Source organism: Natator depressus, chromosome 1 (assembly GCF_965152275.1).
Source record: "Natator depressus isolate rNatDep1 chromosome 1, rNatDep2.hap1, whole genome shotgun sequence".
Classification (NCBI taxonomy): domain Eukaryota; kingdom Metazoa; phylum Chordata; order Testudines; family Cheloniidae; genus Natator; species Natator depressus.
In genome coordinates, this window is record NC_134234.1 from 198,499,987 (window position 1) to 198,521,594 (window position 21,608).

The 21,608-nt window shown below is 41.4% G+C and overlaps 1 protein-coding gene across 1 annotated transcript in view; it reads right to left on the reverse strand.

The window, feature by feature from the left end:
- The window catches only part of ZBTB20 (zinc finger and BTB domain containing 20), a 617,628-nt gene that overhangs the window by 360,672 nt on the left and 235,348 nt on the right, over window positions 1-21,608 (reverse strand). The gene's annotated exons all lie outside the window — the stretch shown is intronic.

The window sequence follows — 21,608 nt, forward strand, 5'->3', positions numbered from 1 at the left end:
TTTAAAAAAAAATCTTAATTAGGGATGGATCCAAGCTCTAAAATTCAGGTGCTTATCAGATCTATCTGGTTTGTGAATGCCCTAATATTCAGGGGTGTTTGGATGTAACAGTTGAGTCATTACAAAGACAAGAAAAACTGCAATGTTTGGACCTGGATTCACATATTGAATTTTGGAGGGGCTCAGATCTGGGCTTGTGATTCATTCTCATCTCTAGTTTCAACTATCAACATCCATTATTTTAGGTCCTGCATGTGAAGTCACTCATTTGATCCTGAGAATATCCATTGTAAAGATCCAGGTTTACTAAAATAATAAAAATACAGAAATACAGGGAAAGCAAATGGGTTTTTAATCAATAATGAATGGAATGAGTGACATTCCCTTATCCAAATCCCTCATTGCTCTTTCACTGCAAGGCAATTCGGCCTTGAGACAGGGATTCAGTGTAGCTCCATTGTAAATAAGATAAGGACTTTTCAAGCATCCACTATGAGAATGCTTTCAAGCCCATTGTCAGGAATTCTCCCAGTCAGCTAGAAAGGTATTTCTAAGAACACCTTTATTTTTACCTGCATTGATCTCCTTAAACAACTGTCTATTTAATTGATAATAATTAAACCCAATAACTGACTTAAGAGCATTTTCAAGCTGTAAAATTTTATATATAAACTTGTCGCAGGCTTTTTAGTTGCTCTGTGGCTGGGATCAGCCTCCTAGCTATAGACTCTCACAGTTTGGCATCCTTTGCCCTCTATCTTTTCAGATGATTCAAATATCTGCAGACTCCTCTTCACTGAGGAACAGGTTCACCTGCTCTTGGTGGCAGAGATGGCTAGCAGTGAAGGTTTTTAGCTAGCCAGGACCACCAGGGATAAAATTGTGGCCTCACTGAAGTCAATGGGAAACCTCTCATTGACTTCATTGGGGCCAGGATTTCACCTCAGATTCTCACAAGTATGGAGAGCAAAAGGTTGCTTCCTGAATCATCTAGTGAGCAAAAGCCTATTACACCCTACATCAGACAGCATTTTTAGCTAAAGTTTACATGCCCATGGAGATTAACTGTTTCCTCAGATCAGATACAGAGGTCAGTGGGCAGTGATTCTCTGGAACTATGGCATAGAGCTTAGCTTTTAGTTCATCAATATACACTAAGAACTAATGTGCATGCTTGTTGCCATGAAACGACATGAAGCATCAGAGACGAAGATGAAGGAATAGAGACCAAGAGAAAAGAGGAAAAGAACAGCTGAAGCGAAAAGCCTGGGTCCAGTGATTATGTTTTTATTCTATTTTACAGTCTGCTCTTAGATAGCTCTTTCTCATCACAGTGTTGTGAAAACTGAATGGAGTTAGTTTGAAGAGGTTCCGATAGCCCTGCTGGCAAAACATAGACCAGTTCAAGGTCCTTAATACTGTTAAGACAAAAGATTACGTCCCAAGCTCCCCTAATCCAACTATAGCCACAGTATGTGAGCAAAATCTCACTTTGAAGACCGCCTGTTATGTATATAAAGGTTCTCAACCAAATTTCTAATGAAATGTGAGGAAATATTCCATCAGCACACAACCCCAGTGAAGCCATCCCTGGAGCCAGCTAGACAGACAGACTACAAAACATGCTGCAATAAAGTGGGGAAAGAAGGAGGAAATTTTTCCCAAGGACATTGAGCTAAACCTCTAGCAAATAGACAAATGGAGAAATACCATCAAGTTCCCTGTTAGACCTCACTTTGCTCAGCCAGTCATTAGTAACAAAGATCAATTATTTATCTATATGTGCATATGCATGTAGATGGATACACAGAAAAAGCAAATTTTTAGTCTGAGTGTCCCTTCAATATTCACATAGGGTGAAATTCATGCTGGTTCAGAGAGCCAGCACAATGCCTAACAAAGTCCCACTGCTTTACTAGCCCTCTGCAGAGAGGTAAATTTCACCCACTAGCAGTGAGGGCCACAGTTTTACAACCTCAGCTGAAATACAAACATCTAGTATACTACCAGGCAGTTAATTTATATACCTCAAAAGGATAAAGAACTAAGTCGCTGCTGTGGAGATTTGAACTTAATTTGCAGAAATGGCAAGGGACTGCAAACCTGGTGCTCAGATCACTAATCCACCCCCTGGCCAAAATGAAAATATAATGTAAGTGCAACATAGCCAACTCCAAGTGTTGAATGAATCAGGCCCCCAAAATCCTGAGACTAACTAAAAATCATGAGATAAAAACAAAATCAGTGCTGGGTTCTTTTTTCTTGCCTTTTAGTTTTTAAGCCTTTAGGTTACCTTGGGCTCACACATTTAAGGTTTCCGCCACAATTTTTTTTTAAATGAAAGCTGAGATTCTCACCTAATCGCCTAACTCCGAGAGCTGAGGCTTTAAGAAAAACAACAGAAATTGCAAGACTCACAATAAAATTGTGACAATTGGCAACACTGTAAACAATGCACACACATCCCCTCTGTCCAGGACAGAGTCACAGGTTTACATAACATATACAAGCATTGAGATTACACATTAAGGGCCAATTCCACATGACCATGAGCAGCTCTGTGGAGGCGCTGAGCACCCTAAGCAGCCAGTGATATCACTATGCATGCTAAACCCTTCACAGCAATACTTTATACCTTGTAGTATGGGGCCCTAAAACTCCAAATCCTGATAAGCTCAGTGGCAAAACTCCCATTAACTTCAATGTAGTAAGACTAGTATGAGTGTTACATTTATTGGGAATAGTTGGACATCTAAGTGATCAAAGACACTTAGGAACCACAATACTCCTTTCCATTCCACCAACCACTTCGAAGAAAAAAAACCTACCAACATGCCTTTCAGAATGATTTTGCTTTTTGAAATTTGAGTCACAGATGAATGCTTGGACAAGACCATGAAAGAGAGGAAGAGAACACCCAGACACCTATGCCAAAAGTAACTGCTGTGACAGGGTCGGGCCAGATGGCTACAGGAGAGTGGTATTTTTCACACTAGTTCCCATTTATTTAAACAGATAATGACAATAGAAGTTTTTGAACCCTCACTTGGGATAAGGGCACAACCAATAATTGTATCAGATACAGAATTTTAGTCTCCGACATGGTCAAATATATAGAATTTTAATGAGTGAAGTTTCTCATTAATGCTGGTCAACCAGAAAAGCCAGTCCATGATTTGTCTATTCAGTTAGAGCAAGCTTCTTCTTTAGGGATTCTGGCATTTTAGAAGGCAGATATATTAGCCCCAGGTTAAGTAGGTCCCTTTTCCCTGGGTAAGATAACAGGGAAGGTTCTAGAACAATCAGGAACTTTCTGGAAACAATTAAGGAAGACAGGCTGATTAGAACACCTGCAGCCAATCAAGAAGCTGCTAGAATCAATTAAGGCAGACTAATCAGGGCACCTGGGTTTAAAAAGGAGCTCACTTCAGTTTGTGGTGTGCGTGCGATGAGCTGGGAGCAAGAGGTGCAAGAAGTTGAGAATGAGAAGGTGTACTGCTGGAGGACTGAGAAGTACAAGCATTATCAGACATCAGGAGGAAGGTCCTGTGGTGAGAATAAAGAAGGTGTTGGGAGGAGGCCATGAGGAAGTAGCCCAGGGAGTTGTAGCTGTCACGCATCTGTTACAGGAACCACTGTAGACAGCTGCGATCCACAGGGCCCTGGGCTGGAACCCGGAGTAGAGGGTGGGCCCGGGTTCCCCCCATCCCTCCATCCCTTCAACTCTCTACTTGATACCGTAGGAGTTGAACTGGATTGTGGGTTCCACCAGAGGGGAAGGTCTCTGTCTGTTCCCTGATCCACTGGATCAGCAGCGACTGCGGGGATTGTTCTTCTTCCTTTCCCCATGCTGGTCAGTGATGAGGTTAACTGAGTGAACGGCAGATTTGAGCCATGAAAGTGGCCAAACTGAGGGCTGCCGGGAACCTCTGAGGTGAGAAAATCTGCCAATAAGCGCAGGACCCACCAAGGCAGAGGAGGAACTTTGTCACACTGCATACGTTCCGCAGCTCAGAAGAAGCTCTCAGTTCTTAGCCCATATGTTAGTCAGATGAACTAAGTTAAATCATAAGTCTACAGGAAGATTTCCTGGGGGCTGTGACTGTGTCATAAATATAAAGGGAAGGGTAAACCCCTTTAAAATCCCTCCTGGCCAGAGGAAAAATCCTCTCACCTATAAAGGGTTAAGAAGCTAAAGGTAACCTCGCTGGCACCTGACCAAAATGACCAATGAGGAGACAAGATACTTTCAAAAGCTGGGAGGAGGGAGGGAAACAAAGGGTTTGTGTCTGTTTGTATGCTGCTTTTGCCGGGGATAGACCAGGAATGGAGTCTTAGAACTTTAGTAAGTAATCTAGCTAGGTATGTGTTAGATTATGATTTCTTTAAATGGCTGAGAAAAGAACTGTGCTGAATAGAATGACTATTCCTGTCTGTGTGTCTTTTTTGTAACTTAAGGTTTTGCCTAGAGGGATTCTCTATGTTTTGAATCTAATTACTCTGTAAGGTATCTACCATCCTGATTTTACAGAGGTGATTTCTTTACTTCTGTTAAAAGTCTTCTTGTAAGAAAACTGAATGCTTTTTCATTGTTCTCAGATCCAAGGGTTTGGGTCTGTGGTCACCTATGCAAATTGGTGAGGATTTTTACCAAACCTTCCCCAGGAAGTGGGGTGCAAGGGTTGGGAGGATTTTGGGGGGAAAGACGTGTCCAAACTACATTTCCCAGTAAACCCAGTTAGAGTTTGGTAGTGGCAGTGGAGATCCAGGGACAAAGGATAAAATTAATTTGTACCTTGGGGAAGGTTTAACCTAAGCTGGTGAAAGTAAGCTTAGGAGGTTTTCATGCAGGTCCCCACATCTGTACCCTAGAGTTCAGAGTGGGGGAGGAACCTTGACAGACTGTGATGCACTGATTAAGAATCTGTTCTTCCCAATTAAAGGCATATCCATAATTACTTCCACTTGAGTCAACCACACTTTCTGTAACATATATACCCTCAAATCATATTTAATATATTATATTAAGTGTGTCAAATATATCAATTAATAATACTTTATGTCTGTGGTGCCTTTTATTCAAAGAACCCAGAGCAGTTTACAAGCCTCCCAATACCCCTGCATTAACAACCATATTTATGAAATAGGTAAACTGAGGCACCAAGTGGTGACATGCACCAAGGTCTCACAGCAACTCCTGGCAAATCTGGGAATGCTTCTGATTCCCAGACCGGGGCTTTAACCACAAGTCCATTCTTCAATTGTAAAACTGTTTTTGTGCCTTAGCAAAGCATCAATGGCTTTCCACAATCCAGTTAACACTGAGCATGGTTATAAACAGTGAGTCAAGGTAACCAATGATCCTCACCTTTAGGGCACCCTGTCTTTGTCAAATCTATTAACACATAAGAAATACAGTTTTCAAAACAAAGAACAGTTTGTATTTTTTTAAATCAACACAGGCTTTGCTAGCATAACTCAGTGCCTCATTCCCACTGCATCAGCATTAGGAAGGATTTACAATATCTCTGTCCCACGTGGTGTTTACAGGAAACAGTATGACTGTCCAGCACACAAGATTAATAAATTAGAGCAGGGGAAAGAAATTAAACTGTTTTGAGGATTTCCGTTCTTTCAAGCTCGATTCCAGGTGAGGTACCTTAAAACTAAATCTTTCAGCTTTGATTGTGGACAAAACAAAATGTTTCCACTGAAGATATGTATAGAATGCTTTAGGAAAAGGTCACAACAGGATTTGCAATATTCAAAAGCTCTTCAGATTTTGCGATTGAAGCAATCTGCCCCTTCATCTCTCCTTCAGTTGAATGCACTAAATCCTATAATACTTTACTAACTTTTTACTTGGCCCCTGCTTGGGTAAAATACCTAATGAAGTCAATGGGAGCTTTGAGTGAATAAGGATTGAGAAGAAAATTTGTAAAGGACTTCCGATTTTGTCTGGTTATTTTCAAGATGAGCAAAAGGGTCCAGAAGACCATCAATGAAGACAATGGAAAGACATATTTGATGCATTCCTAGTTACTTTTAACTGCCCACCACATAAGCAGTACATACCACAGGCAGCCCTGACACTTGTACATGCAGATCCTCAGCTCATGTAAATCGGTGTACAGCTGAGTCAATTTACACCAACTGAGGATCTGGGCCCTTGCCTGTAAATAGATCATTCTACATAATTTTAATGGATAGCTAAAAGATACCTCTAATGGCTACTAGGAATGCATAGTCTCAAACTATCATATGATTGGAGTGTAGACAATAAATCATGCGCCAGTCATAGTAATTCTGCATGTTAAGTTGCATTTTTATGCTTTCAGTGTCCAGATTATTAGTGCCTGTGTTTTTTTTCTAGTTGTACCTTTCCACATCCTCATCGATTTCAGAGTTGTTATTCTCGGTCCATAGCAATTGCAAGAAAATCAAATTCCATCTGTTTCTGGCAAAACAAGAAAGCGGAATGAAGAAATCAACAGAAATCTCTGCTTCCTAAACCCCAGTATGCACCACCCATGCCTTGGCTGTGAACACTCACACCCAGGCGATCTGTGCAGAATAAACTAGCTGCAACTAGTAAGAAAGTCCCATGACCTATTGGATGTGCCAGATGGTCACCAGCTGACTGACTTGACAAAACAAAGCAATTGTGGGCATCTACACACTATGAGCTAGCTTTCCATTCGTGTATGACTTATCCATAACAGTTCATTAGGGAACATTTTCAATGAACAGCTCAATGGATAAGAACTTTATTATTAAGATTTGTGCATATCCAGATCTCTTCTATACTGTAGTGGAGGATTATCACTCAATTGAAGGTTTCCAGTTTGAGAAAGTGAGACTTCTATATATCTGTTTTGCAGCCTAACCAAACCAGACCTAGGTTTTTGGTCCTGCTAAAGAAAATAGCTGCAGATCTATTCACCTCCTTTTTGAATGAGCTGGGGAGAATTATGAGCCCACCTTGTAATAAATACTGCGTCAAAAATGGCATTTATCTTTACAAGATTTATTCTGTATGTAAAAGAAAAATACCTTCCTGCACTGGCAAACTGTGCCTAACCAATAAACTCGGGGAAACTCATAATATTCCTTTATAAATATTACAGAAAATAAGCTTCTGAGTATCCCCCAAGTGAAAAATGAATATTAACTCCCAGACTCACAACTCCCTTTTTGCAAGATGTTATAGACCATATCCTCAAGCAAAGCATATGAATCAGCTTGTCATCTTCAGAAGACAGTTAACCAACTTTGGGACTAAACCTAATTTTGTTAACATTGCTACTCATGGCTTGGAAAATATATGCACACCAATCCAGCTATGTCCAAAGGGAAATCGGATGAAAACCTCAGCCTTGCTACATTGGTTGAAAACTGGACTAGGATTTAGCAAAATGTCTAACAAACATTTTCATCACCCACTCTCTGCTTACACCAACACCATATTTTTATAGATATTATTGGTCTCTAGGACGATGCTGCTGAGCTAAATTAACAGAATGCTAACATTAGAGATGTATCCCACATTGGCATCTCACACATATACTCTGGTTCTGTGTCATGATTACCCTCCCTTTGACAAGAAAGCGTGTAATCTAACATCTCAAATTCTATTTTTTTCCAATCCATATACCAGTCATACAGAGCCTGTTCAGTTTAGATGAAGACACCTTATTCCATTGTGCCTGAGAAAATCATCTTAGAACATCTTTGAAATGGGTTTCCTATGCAAGCAGAAAGACCAAGTCTCTCTTTCTTTAAGTGAATGGAAGCAAGAGATCTCAACACTCCTCATGAAGACAACAGCACTTTTCATGAAACAACCATGTGAGGGAATTCTTCCACTCCTGAGAACATCCACAAGATATAATATTTTTGCCCATAAATCTCTTCTATTAAGGCATATTCACTAGCAGCACTCTCTGGATATTTTCTACCTCCTGTCATTCTCTCTTTCTCAACAACTCTTTGCCGCTTCTCCATTAACTTCAATGGAGTTACTCCCAATGTTAAACTCCTATATAGTCAGGAGAGTGATACATAACCAGCTTGCTCATTGTATCAATGCCAGTTAGGCTTTCTGAAAGTACCTGACATTCTTTATCCTTTCAGTATGTGAATTTTTGTTTGTTTGTAACTGAATTTCATTATAGCATGTGGGATCAGATATTTCCCTTAACTAAAGGGTTTGGGAATCTAAGAAAGAATGCATGTATTGTCTTACTATATCAGCCCTTACACCTTCTAATATGTTGGGCACAATCCTGATGAAAATTATCTGGAAAAATTATTGTCTGAACAAATCGCAAAGAACTCAGTTTATACCTTAGTGTGAGCTTTGTCTGAGTAAGGACTGCAGTATTGGATTCACTGGACCAGACCCTCAGCTGTAAATCATTTCCACTAGCCAAATTTCTGTCCCACGGGCTTTAAAACGTTTAGCCAGATTTTGAAAGAGGGAGTTTTGCTTCTTTGTTCCCTCCCCTTCTCCCTCAAATACTTAAAGCCCTTGGGAAAACCAGCTGACATGAAGAAGCTTCTCTCCAAAAGAGTGTCTCTCCAAAGACCACGCAACTGGCATATTCTCAGACTTGAAAATATTCATTTAAAAACTCAGAGACCAATCCATATTTATTCAAGAGCTCACTGAGATGGCAAATACTAGATTGGGGTTTGGATAAAAATATCATCTGCTAACAGCGCAATCTTCTGTTCGCTGCTCTAAATGAAAAAGCCTAAGATCGGTGGAAGCACTCAGGCTGCAGCATAGATTCTGATGGTTCCATAGATTTCCTTTTATTTTATCCATGCTTTCTGTGTTTCATTGGTAGTGCTGCTTTTTAGGTGGCTATATTTTCCCCATTAAACACAAGACATTTGGTTTAGAACACTGAAAGGCTTAGTAGTGCAATGTGCACCCACAAAGGAGACATGGGTTTGGACTGGAAACAACCTTGGGGACATTGGTCAGTGGAGTACAGACATGTTATAACCACAAATTAATTGAAAAAGGAGTCTCCTTGTGCAATGAGAACCTGACATGTTTTTCAGCATTTTTCTTGCCTTCAATGCCATGCAACTCTTTGAGAGACAGTGTGCCTAGGAGCTCAGCAGGAAACCAAGTCAGGACTCCTAGATTCTATTCCCAGCTCTGCCACTTACTCGCTCCATGACCTCAGGCAAATCATTTAAAATAAATATGCATCCATTTACTGACCTGTAATCCTGCATATGGATGTAGCAACCCTGATAATTTATGAATTGATTGTCTGGAAGTCTTGATTGCACAGGGAAGAAGAGAATGGGATATTTTGCTGGCATCTCTCTGCATAGCTCTATTTGACTTTTGTTTACAATTCTGGTTGTATGTATGTATGTATGGAATTCTGTGTCCTTTTCATTAATTCCATCCCTGTAGATTCTCTCAAATTTTCTCTCTGTATGGAGCCATTCTCTTGAAAGTGTGTGTTCACTGTGTTCTGTGTTGTTGGTTTTTTTGTGAAGCAAATATATAGAGTATGTACCATTACCAAACCAGTGAGATAGCTTAGGAGATTTGGTCATTCAAAGCACAAATCACTGCTAATCAAAATGTTGAGGGTCAGGTGTTGTAGGTTAGAAATACTGAAGGGAATTCAGTTACATTAATTAATATTTAGGAAAGTCCAATAATCTCAAGCAAAGCCAAATTCAGCCTTTGATGTAAGTTATTTCCATTGAACTCAACAGGTGTATCCACTTAGTCCCTGGCTAAACTTGACCGACAATGTATGAGAAAGTGGACACACCAAACAAAGCATAACAGCAAACAACTTAGCACTTAATAGTGGTTCACATTTTCAAAATGCTGTATAAAATTTAGAAATGTTGATCCTCTCAACGTCCACATAGATAGTTTAGTATCCCCATTTTCCTGGTGGGCAAACTGAGAAATGGGAAAATTAATGCCAACATTTCCAAAAGTGGCCTCTACTTTTGGGTGCTCCCCTTGGGCCTGGTTGTAGGAGATGCTGAGCATACACGGCTCTAGGTCCAGTCAGTAAGCGCTGCAGGAATTCAGCATCTCTGTAAATTAGATATTTCAAACTGAGCCTCCAAATATGGAAGCATGCAAAATGAGAGGCCACTTTTGAAAAATTTGACCTAGATGGCATGCCCAAAGTCACATAATGAATCCAGTGAGTGGCAGAACCATGAGTAGAGCTCAGAACTCCTGTGACCATTTCTTTAGATGATGCAACCTCTCTAATGATATGTGATACAATCTTGAAACAGGTATTTGGGTCATGTAATCCCACACTTGCATGGCACACACCATCATTTTAAAGCCGGGACAGATAAGAAGAAAGTAGCAGCGGGCCACACCTGGGAGCTCTATGGACAGCACTTTGGTCACCCCGGATTAGAAGCCTCTTCACAACCAATCTTCACTGAAATAGTCTACAGTTCATAGGTACAGCTCTCTTGCTTTAACCTAGAGTCCTCTTCAACTAGTGTGAAAACTGCCTTGGTCTGTGGGTGGGATTACTCTTAGGGCAGAGGTTCTCAAACTGTGGTGCATGGCCCACCAGTGGTCGCGAGCTCCATTCAGGTGGTCCGCGGATAGTTCCTGCTAAGGTGCATGCCTGGGCAGCTGCACATGAGAGAGTGAAGGGCCACCCACCTAATTAGTGGAGCCGTGCAGGCATGGTTCCACTAATTAGGTGCCTGGACCATGGAGAAGATGCACATGTAAGGTGAGGTGGTGGTCTTGGGGGGATTAGGGGGTAGGTGGGAGGGAGCAATGGGGTGAGAAGAGAGGGTGGGGGGAATTTGGGATGTGCAGGGCTGCGGCGGCCAGAGAAAGAGGTGACTTTCCCCAGCTCCAGGGCTAGGGCTGCGGCTGCTGGGGAGAGACGGCCCTCCTCCCAGCCCCAGCTCGGGGGCTGCTGTGGCCGGGGAGATACCCCTCTCCTTCCCAGCCCCAGTTTGGGGGCTGCTGTGGTGGGGAAGAGAGGGCACATTCATCACATTAGAAAGGTAAGACTACTACTATTAAAATATGAGTTGTGTGTTTTTATTTGTAGAACAAAAATGGTAATTATTATTCAATTTTTTTACATAGCACTTTTATCCAATGCGCTTTATAATAGTTAGCTGACGGTACAAACAACATTTGGAAAGATCAATAAGTGGTCCGCCGAGACCCTCAGCAATTTTCAAGTGGTCCACGAAAAAAAACGTTTGAGAACCACTGTTTTAGGGTATTGTTTTCCTTATACAATTGCCTCTGCTTTGTTATTGTTCAAAAAGTAAATCTATTCTTCACAGACAAACTTGCTGAGAGGAAAGCCCCTTGAGCTTGTCTATACTGGCACTTTACAGTGCTGCAACTTTCTCGCCCATGGGTGTGAAAAACACACCCCTGAGCTCCGCAAGTTTCAGTGCTGTAAAGTGCCAGTATAGACAGTGCACCAGTGCTGGGAGCCGCACGCCTAGTGCTGGTAGCTATTCCCCTCGTGGTAGCTATTCCCCTCTCTCCCAGCGCTATGCTGCAACTACACAAGCCATGTTAAAAGCACTGCCATGGCAGCGCTTTAACATTGCCAGTGAAGACGTGCCCTTAATTAGTGTTATCTCGAAGCTGATGCTACCAAACATCCATCCAAACTGGCATGGTGAAGAAGTTATTTAAAGTGGTTGAAACCAAAAGAGCCAGAAGAAGTGGGACAGATACAGAAGTATCAAAAGGAGTAAGATGTAGCTCACTGTATAAATGAAATCTACAACACAAAACCACAAAGTAACTGTAATAAAAGCAACAGCAATAATAAATAGATACATATTTTTAATATGTATATATTGTATCATATGTGTGCACAGCACTTGAAATTAGCAAATGTGGCAGTGTTTGTCCAGCGTCTTCCACCACTGTGCCACTCTCTTACCAGTGCTGTTGATTAGTTTCTCAACTGTGTTACACTCAGATTGTAAGCTCTTTGGGTCAGTGACTGTCTTTTGTCCGGTATTTGCATAGCACCAAGCCCGATGTGCTCCTTGGCCCCACAGTAGTAATAACAATAATAAAACTGTCATCTGCACTGAACGCACACAAAAATGTAAAACAAAGGCCATAAATAAAGCAGGCATTGACAATAATCAGAGCATGATGGGATCTGATGTACTTCAAATTGGGCCCATTCCATCCTGCGCAACGCCTAGATGCTGTGGGGAGGGCACATTAGAAAGGCCATAGATTAGGTAAACTAGATCAGATAGACAGAATAACTCTTTATTTTTGGTGCCTACATAAGCATTCTTCCCCTCACACTATCACTATAAACTTTTTGGACCCAAGGAGTGAAAGAAAGGGCCACAGAGGAGTTCGATAAAAGGACTTTTTCTGTTGTCCTTTCTTTCCCCTTCACCAAGTGACTTTTTAGGGACTCTCCTGCATGTTAAGCATCTTTTTTGCATTGTTTAATATTATCATTAATAATTCATATTTTTGTCTTTCTCCTCTCACTCTGACAACTTTTATTTTTAATCAATGGGCATGTATCAAATTGCTTTGTTATTTATTTATAATGTAAGCTGACAAGGGGATGGAATATGTGGTATAAGATTGAGAACCAGTTTCTTTCATAGGGCAGATTTTTTTTAGCAATGGAGATATATCACACTCTCCCTATTGGCTTGAGAGGGCAGGTGATACCAATAACCAATGCTGCCACAAACACCAAGGGAAATTTTTAGTGAGATTATTACTTTGTGGTTAGTAACACAGAATTACTATGCTCCTCCGAAGTTGGATGACTCCAGGTTTGAAATGTTGCTTTATTCCCAGACAGGTGTATTTTTCCTGGGAGGGAGAAGGGGTGGACTCCACAGAAAAAGTCATGCATAATATTAATAATGACAGGCCAAAATCTCATTCATGCAAATCTCCAATTGAAATTAATGTGATTTGGCCCACTTATACAGCAATGATCTTCACAACCTCCCTGTGATCCAGGTCAGTATTGGCATCCTTAGTTTACAGATGGAAAATAAAAGAGGTTCAATAACTTTGCCCAAAGCCAGGCAGCAAGTCAGTAATACAGTCCATACTCCAACTATAAGACCATGCTGCATCAGTACATATATTAACTAGTGTGACAGGATCAGGCCAGATGGCTATAGGAGAGTAATAGAAGACAGATATATTAGCCCCAGGCTAAGTAGGACCCTTTTCCCTGGGTAAGGTAACAGGGAAGGTTCCAGAACAATCAGGAACTTTCTGGAGACAATTAAGACAGGCTGATTAGAACACCTGCAGCCAATCAAGAAGCTGCTAGAATCAATTAAGGCAGGCTAATCAGGGCACCTGGGTTTTAAAAAGGAGCTCACTTCAATTTGTGGTGTGTGTGTGAGGAGCTGGGAGCAAGAGGCACTAGGAGCTGAGAGTGAGAACGCGGACTGTTGGAGGACTGAGGTGTACAAGCATTATCAAACACCAGGAAGAAGGTCCTATGGTGAGGATAAAAGAAGGTATTGGGAGGAGGCCATGGAGAAGTAGCCCAGGGAGTTGTAGCTGTCACACAGCTGTTCCAGGAGGCACTCTAGACAGCTGCATTCCACAGGGTCCTGGGCTGGAACCCGGAGTAGAGGGCAGGCCCAGGTTCCCCCCAAATCCTTCCAACTCCTGGTCAGATACAGGAGGAGTCGACCTGGACTGTGGGTTCAGAAAAACGGCCAAGCTGAGGGCTGCCGTGAAGCTCCAAGGCGAGAAAATCTGCCAATAAGCGCAAGACCCACCAAGGTAGAGCAGAAACTTTGTCACACTGGGTAAAGAATTAATAAACAATTTCCTCCCTGAATGTGTGAAAAGGGAGCTGTCATTGACAACTGGCTTCAACAGTATATTCTTGGCATTTTTCTTTTGTGCATCTTGGACACACATATATTTTATCCTGACTCTGATTTGAAAACTCCTCTAAGTTATTCACCGGGATTATTTCATATAGTGAAAGCATCCCATAGTTCTGCTTGAGTGGAATTTGACATAATGACTGCTTTGGTGTATCTTGAGGGAGGAGACAGCTCTGTCTGGACTGTGGGAATGGCTTTGCGGAGCTGTGGATTGTACTCGGCAGTAATGTTTGCATGCTGGACAGGATGTTGTCATATGGTGTGTAGTCACTGAAAAATACAACAGAAAGCTAAGAAAAAAGGGATTAGACATACTTTTTTAGGATGTAAAGAATGTTTTGGTATGCAACTGCTAAATCAAAGGAGGGGATGGACTGAGATTGTCTTCCAAGACTCCTTCCAGCTGAAGAGGTCTTGCTTCCCAAATTCCTATGGTTACCACCTCTCAGCTTGTTAAAATCTCAGTGGGGACTCTGTTTCAACTTTTTATTTCAAAACATAGTGAGAGGCTTGGTGGAAAAAGTAACATCCCCTCCTGATGCCAGGCCAGGCACAGTGCAATGGCAGTGGATACTAATGCTAGCCAAGTAATCTGTTATGGACCTATGAGCCAAGCAAGTGAGCTAGTGCAGTAAAAATCCGAAGTTAGCCATGTGACCTGGCCAGTAAATCTGAGAAGAAGTGTAGAGGAAATGGAAGCGGGGGCTTGTCAACATGGGAAGTTTTTCAGATTAACTTTAGTTTTTTTCTCAGATACACTGCCTTGAGTTCACACTCTAAAGTTCTTTTTTCAAATAATCTGGTGTCTCATTCTGTATTAATTAGTCCGGAAAAGAGAACATGAAGAAGTTTTCTTTGAAGTTATCCCAGTCTTAATGCCACCTTTGAATGCCTTCCTCACAATGCCAATCATGCTGAGAATAAGCACGGCATTCATGATGCACCCTCCCTCATGATTTACACTTTGGGGATATACAGAATATAAAATCTTCGGATAGTTCCAGTGAGCATACAGCATTTAATAACCATATGTTCTCTGTCCTAAGGCTGCTATTGATTCACAGTTGTTACTGGATCCAGATTCCAACCTGACTACATTGTGAGAGAACAGATCGTGAATTTACACTACTGGAATTATTAGTAAATGGGCCGAATCCTGTTCTCCACCGCTTCCATGAAGTAGGGCTCACTGGGGCACCAAGTCTCACCAGGGCTCCACAGCCACAAAGTGCAACAAGAATCATAAAGAATCGTAAACCGGAGTTTCCTCTTACTCCCAAGTGGCTGAGTAGCCCTTATGCATCCAACTCAACCCCATTTCATAGGAACAAGACTCTTCCTAGTCACGCATGGCAGCTAGGCCCCTGGTGGGATGTCTGAGTTACAGAGCTTTCCACAGTAAAAGCCAGAGAGACTGACTGGGATGCACAGTCCATAGACAGATTTCTCAATGGACAAATCCAAAACAGAGCTGTCAGGCTGAGAGGCACAACAGGGGGTAATCAAATCCAAGAAACTCATCACCACCCCCACAACCGTATGATTAACCAGCAGATCCCCCCTTGCTGACCTCTTACAATGCCCCTTCAAAACCAAAACACACTGAGCGACCACAAACCATCTCTGCCTTCCTCCCTCAAGAAGATGCAGAGGGTCTTTTATTGCTATCCAGGGCCAGCGCAACCTTTGCAGCCTGAACATGGGGAAGAAACAGAACCAGGATTGATGTAGGGCTACTCGGCAGAGGAGGGAGGTCATTTGCATTAGATCCTGAGTTCCGTGGGTAGTCCTGTGTGCACACAGCAGAGATGAATCCCTTCCATCCTCTTTATACACTAAACTAACCATCTTTAGGACCTATCTGGTGCAAAGTCATTTTACATGCCAGCCTTGGGCTAATGCTGCCATATAAAGTGAGCCTAGGATTTGCCCCGATGACAAAACTTTGAATTTACATCTAGCAACTTTTATCCAGGGTTTCAAAGCACTTTACTAACATTTATTAATTATTATTACAGTAACATTATTACACATTTTTGCAGATAAAGAAACAGACACAGAGAATGGTTAACTGACTTGCATAAGGTCACACTATAAGTCAGTGGAAGAGCTGGGAATTAATTCAAGAATCCACGCTCTCATTCCGCAGCTCTAAATACTACAGTGTTTCCCCCACATGAAGAACCGTATATGGTTAATAATCTCCTGTTATTTGTACTGAATGATACTCGTGTATGGTGCTTCACAGACAAGCTCAAGGAGAAAAGTCATTGGCTCAGAGATTTGACAACATCATGGAGTTAAAAAGACCAGAGGCCTAGCTAGCCTTTTGGCTGTACTGATGAATGGCTACCTATAGCTCAGCAGAGTTACCTGAGGAGGCAGTAATTTGGAAATCAAGACAATGAGGTGGGATGCCACAGCTCTCTCTGTATGTGAAGGAGGCCACTGCTTCTCTCCATAGCCCTCTCCTTATCTGTGTCTCTAAAAAAAATGCAGGGGATGAGGTGGATTTAGTTCTCATATGGGCCAACCTTATCCTATTTAAGGGTGGGATTTTCAGAAGTACTCAGCATTGGCCTAACTCTTTTCCCCCACTGAAATGAATGGTAAAACTTCCATTTATTTCCATGGGAGGAAAATTAGGCCAGTGTTGAGAGCTTTTGAAAAGCCCACCCTAAAGATATTGCAGAAATCAAATATTAATACTTTGTGTCAGTATATACATGCCACACAAGTCCTCTCTCCTCCAAGTATTTTCATGTCACCTCAGCTGAAGTCTCTCTTTTGTTCTTCTTCCATAATGTACCTGATTTCATTGCAAAGACACTTAGACACCACACCTATATCATTATGAGTGGGTAAAGAAATCTCAAGGGGGAAGGGACTCATATACATATTGCAGTTAAATATTCAATACATACTGGTATATAGGTATCTATATAATTACAGTCTGCCAATAAAAGGAGTTAAACACAGTTTAAAAGATATTATTTGCTATGTGTTCAGACTATAAACTGCCACAGAATTAAAAAGGCAAAGCTGCCTAGTGAGCCAGTGTTTATGCACAGAATCAATTATTGGAAGATTGGATCTTGCAACAATGACAGTATTAAGAGAACTGGGCCAGTGGAGGGGAAGCATATTCTGCACAAACTGAAATCAGCCTGACTTGATGTGCACACTACTGATGCTACCGATCTTCTGCTTAAAGCACAAGACTAGGGGTCAGGGCTTATGGATACTATTCCTAGATCTGCCATTGACTTGCTGTGTGGCCTTCAGCAAGTCATTTCATTTCTCTGTGCTCCATTTTCTCCACCTGTAAACTGGAGATAATTAGGCATAACACAGAAGCATTGAGAGACGTTGTAATACATTATTGTGTACAGAGCACTTAGAAATCTCCATATGAAAGGTGACAATATTATTGTTGATGTGAAACCAAAGGGAATTTATCCTTCCATTTAATCACTTTATTTGGTACATCAGACTATAGTACCAGGCTGCTGTATATACTATATTTAATCCAAAATTAATTACAATAGGATATGAGCCTTGTAATTCAACACAGTGAACCAAATTTTATCTTCACTTATGCCCTAGGCTACCACATTGATTCTCTAGAGATGTAAATGAGGGCAGAATTTAGCCCAGTATCTTCCTCTCACCTCACAACCACAGTTTGTCATTCCATATCAGTTACTTACTAGGACCATAGTATACTCCCATTCACAGGATTGGATACTGCCTTACAAGTTTTTGAATATTATTAAAAACAGATATAAAGAATAGCGTATGTGAAGAGGTTCTTGGTTAAAGCTGTGCAAAATATCCACAACAATAATCAGAATTCTTATTGCAATTGCTCTGACTTTTACAAAATGTTTGCAACATTTTCATTTACTATTAAGCAAAATAATTTCCCCCACTGGAGCATATACATTTTTGAATGTCTGGGAAACCACATGATATCATTTTCACAAAACACAAGCATCTCTGGGGCATGAAAACGGAAGTAAGAAATTTGCAGAACATGTTTTTTTGTGAGCAATGTTTCAGCAGGGTGAAAGAGCATGAACCTGGGGAATGTGGTATAACAGTATTTTTACTACCTGCCCTATTAGCCCCATACTAGAGAATCTTGATTAGTGATCTGTTCAGGTAGATACTTAAGCATATGTCAAACTTTAAACACACAACTAGTTGCATTTAAATCTATTTGCATGCTTCAAATTAGGCATGCGCATAAATATCTAACTGAACTGGGAGCCTAGGTTTGCTGAATTCTAGAAATAAGACTATACCGATAGGAGTGCCCTAGGAAAACAAATACCTATAAAAAGACAACTGAAGTCCTTATCAATGCAGTGTTCTTACTGGCCCTTAGACTCAAAGGAGTTATAGTCAGACATCAGTCTCATGTCAGTGTGAGGGGCTGGCCTGTGAAAAGCAGACTTCAACTCCCCTCCCACATAGCCCCTCCTCCCCAAGTTCTTGGTTTCTGGTACACACTTGACATTTAAGTACTAAATCTTTCTTTCCTGTTCTACTCCATTTTACTCTTAGTTATTTACAGACATACCCATCTGGACATTGTGCAAAGACGGGGACTGTTCAGCTTGGAAAAGATACAACTAAGAGGGGATATGATAGAGGTCTATAAAATCATGAATGATGTGGAGAAAGTGAATACAGAAGTGTTATTTATCTATTCACATAACACAAGAACAAGAGGTCACTCCCAGCTGCCTGCCATTTCTTCATCTCTGCAAAGTAGGCCAAGCCCCCAGCCAAGGGCAGGTTATTAGTGACAGTACCACTGGTAAAGACGCAAGCATTACGGGCCAGATTTTGAAAAGTGCTCTAGACACTTTCAGATTTTTGAAACAGCTCACCATGTCTGACGATAAGTGTCACAATGGGATACAATGGGAGCTGCTGGATGCTAAACTCTTTTAAAAACCTCTAAATAAATTAATATCTGTCACAACAATGTTCGAAAGCCCAGATCAGTAAGAAAGAACCATTTATTTAAGCTTCTTGACCCTCTTGAATTTTGGGATTTAGTCAAAGGGTACTAAAACTACCTCAAAATTCCCATAATGCTGCCCATCCCTGTTATAATACTTTGATTTGCCCTGTGCATTAACTGTTAAAATTAAAAGTATTCACATAATATCTCTACACCCCCATTTCACCATCTGTACAGGGGATGATAACATTTCCCCATCTCACATTGGTACCGCAAGACTTCATCAATTGTTTATGAAGCACTTTGAAATTCCCAGATAAAAGGTGCAACCTGCAAATCTAAGAACAACAAAGTGCTTCACACTTAATGAAGTCTCCCATCAGCCCTGTGAAATAGGGATTTCTTGTTATCCCCTTTCACAGATGGAGAAACTGAGACCCAAAGACACTAACTGGTTTGCCCAAGGTCACATAGAGTCTAGAGCAGAGCCAAGAAGAGGATCCAGGTGTTTTATTGCCAGTTCCTGTCTCTAACTGCTAGACAACACTTCCTCCCTAAAGTACTTCATGGGCGTGATGGCACTGTAATTCAAAAGTGAGGCCTTACTTGATTTCAGTAACCCATAGGTCTGAGACACCAACATAGCTCTGTCACCTTCACCCACTCATTAGAAGTCATGTGTTTGTCATCACCAGCCCCTGCAATTCACAAGTGTGAACTGCAACGTTTAGTGCTGCAGAAGTACAGAGCCATTTACACTAGATGGGAACTACCTGCTGGCAGCAGCTCACTCAGCGCTAATCCTACGTGGCAGTTGCTTTTAACTTTTATTTTTTATTTAAAAAGCTTAATTGGGAGGAATGAAAACTCCCGTCGGGAACGTAAGATTTCTGAATGTGAAAAAAAATGGCGGGAATGGAAAGCTGAAGCAAACAGACATGCATGCTTAGAAAACACAGGGCTGGAATTTAAAATGTAGCAATAAGGATGACTCCTGCTCCATTAGGGATGCCTTCAATTTTTTTTTAAACATTTGAAAACAGCAATATACCAACACCAGTTTAAATGGTTAACATAAAAAAGAAAAAAGAACAGTGAGTGCTGCAGGTGCGCACTGTGGAACGTCTCTGCTCACAGGGAGCTGGTAGATTGAAAAACAGCACGAAGATTGGGGAGGCCTTGGAAGCAGGAGGGGTAAGGAAAGTGCCAAGAAAGAAGACAGGAGGAGAAGTACTTTTGGAGCACAGGGGGTCAGAGTCAAAGCCACAAGAAGTAGAGGTCCTGCGGAAGGGGGAGGGAAAGGAGACTGATCCTCCGTTTATTGAGAGCTTCTTGAATGGATCGCACTAATAGTCTGTATTAAAGTAACTAACTATCAGCTCCATTGAACATATCCGTATTGAGAACCTATGAAGAAGTGACTAGATTCATTGATTTTAAGGCCAGAAAGAACTATTATCATTATCTAGTCTGACTTCATGCATAAGACAGGTTCACAGTCCTGCCCCAACATACAGCAGGCTGGGTCTTATATAAAACCGGATTTTGGGGGGGTGGAGTCTCCTTCATTTGTTCCAAAGTTCTGATCAAGAATTTGGATGGGGTTTTCCTATGGCATTACAGGCAGTACCAGCAGTAGAAATTCTGTGGGTGGGAAGCAGTAGGAGCTGGAATTAGGACTGGAATGACTGGCACAAAGTCTCCCGGGCAATATTTTTTTCACCACAACACAACAGAACAATATTTCCTCACAACGAGGCCCCTCAGGCATACTTTATTCCCCCTGGAACCAGCACCTTACTCTTCCTCTCAACTAAAATCCATCCTCCTTCTTTGCTCCCTTCCTTAGAGGAGGAAGGAAAATGCCAAGACCAGTGATGTGGGTGGTGGGATTCAAAGCATCAGGCATAAAACAGCAGAAAATAAGGTTGCAGAAAAGATGCATTACACAAAATAAACTCGGCAAATATGAAGAAGAAAACAACCAAAACCCCAGTCACCTCGGCTAAATTCTCCTCCACTAAAGTCAGAGAGTGTGCAAGTTAGGCCAGAATTTAGGCCACCAGAGTCTAGAGGTTTAGGGCACTAACAGAAAAGTGCTGAATCAATTTCTTTGCACTTCATTTCACCACCACCTATCATTTATGTACATACAACAAATACTATGCCCATAAGAAGCTTCCCTGCTCCACAGTTTGTCCTACTGCCAACACTAAATTCAAAGGTAAGTCTGCCATGCAGTACCTCCCTGACATCACAGCAGCTCATGAAGCTAATTTCCTTTTCCTCCATCTCTTGGTGAGTATCATTTCTTGAGGGCTGACAAACTACCATGGTCTTTAGGGTAATTTGGCCCTGTGGGTAACACCTATTTTGTCCCATATGCTTTCTATTCTTCTTTGCATTTCTCTGAGATCACATCAGTTCAGGGACAAGTGAGGCTATGTGAACAGGCATGGTGAAAAAACAACCATACTAAAGAAGCAAGGTAGGGGCAAATCACTTCGTGAAAGGACACTGTATCACAGGGTAAAGTCTATGTATTTTTCACATGTCATCTCAAAGGGCTGTCAAAACTGGAGAGTCATCTGACAGCAGTTCCCATTCTGTCACAGAGAGAAGGCAATCAAGAAAAGTTCTTGAAATTTTTGCAAGTTTCTCAGTTCAGTTCTTACTACTAAAACTTACTGAATTCTTCCTTTGCTTTCGCTATTGTTGCTCA